Source organism: Pongo abelii, chromosome 13, assembly GCF_028885655.2.
Source record: "Pongo abelii isolate AG06213 chromosome 13, NHGRI_mPonAbe1-v2.0_pri, whole genome shotgun sequence".
Lineage (NCBI taxonomy): Eukaryota > Metazoa > Chordata > Mammalia > Primates > Hominidae > Pongo > Pongo abelii.
Window position 1 is genome coordinate 72,170,181 of NC_071998.2, and position 946 is coordinate 72,171,126.

A 946-nucleotide genomic window follows, 5' to 3' on the forward strand; every position below is an offset into this window, starting at 1 on the left:
AAATATGGGCCAGGCGCGGTGGCTCATGCCCTAATCCCAGCACTTTGGGAGGCTGAGGTGGGTGGATCACGAGGTCAGGAGATCAAGACCATCCTGGCCAACACGGTGAAACCCCGTCTCTACTAAAAATACAAAAAATTAGCTGAGCGTGGTGGCGGTCGCGCCACTGCACTCCAGCCTGAGTGACAGAGCCAGACTCTGTCTCAAAAAAAAAAAAAGAAAAAGAAAAAGGAATGCTTCACAGATTTGCATGTCATCCTTACGCAGGGGGCATGCTAATCTCCTCTGTATTGTTCCAGTTTTAGTATACGTGCTGCCAAAGTGAGCACTCCAAGCTGTTTTGAAGTTGAGTTCTTAGTAATCTTCCTTGAGGTGTAGGACTCCAAATGGGAGGTTTATTAGCAAGGTCCTGCGTGCAGAGGCATGGGAATTTGGGAATTCTGTTACTTGTCTATTTAGATATGTCTCTTGTCCTGTTTGTTTGTGTTAGTTAGCTTTTCTTTTTCTTTTTTTTTTTAAACCACGGATTTTTTTTTTTTTTTCCTAGACAGAGTCTTGCCCTGTTGCCCAGCTGGAGTGCAATGGCGCGATCTCGGCTCACTGCAACCTCCGCCTCCCGGAGGTTCTCCTGCCTCAGCCTCCTGAGTAGCTGGGATTACAGGTGCCCGCCACTACGCCTGGCTAATTTTTTTTTTTTTTTTTTTTTTTGTATTTTTAGTAGAGACGGGCTTTCACCATGTTGGCCAGGCTGGTCTCCAACTCCTGACCTCGTGATTCACCTACCTTAGCCTCCCAAAGTGCTGGGATTACAGGCGTGAGCCACCGCGCCCGGCTAAACCACGGAATTTTTTTAAAAACTTCTTCCAAAAGAGTGGATGGATGGCTTTCGTCCATTCTGCTGTGGGCCAAGGATGTTTCTCCCCCATGTAAAAACAAATGGTTGTGA

The 946-nt window shown here is 46.9% G+C and overlaps 1 non-coding gene across 1 annotated transcript; it reads right to left on the reverse strand.

The window, feature by feature from the left end:
• Positions 1-222: 222 nt before the first annotated feature.
• On the reverse strand, positions 223-329 carry LOC112135097 (U6 spliceosomal RNA). The gene has a single exon (XR_002916395.1). It is a non-coding gene; the product is annotated as a U6 spliceosomal RNA (small nuclear RNA).
• Positions 330-946: the final 617 nt, after the last annotated feature.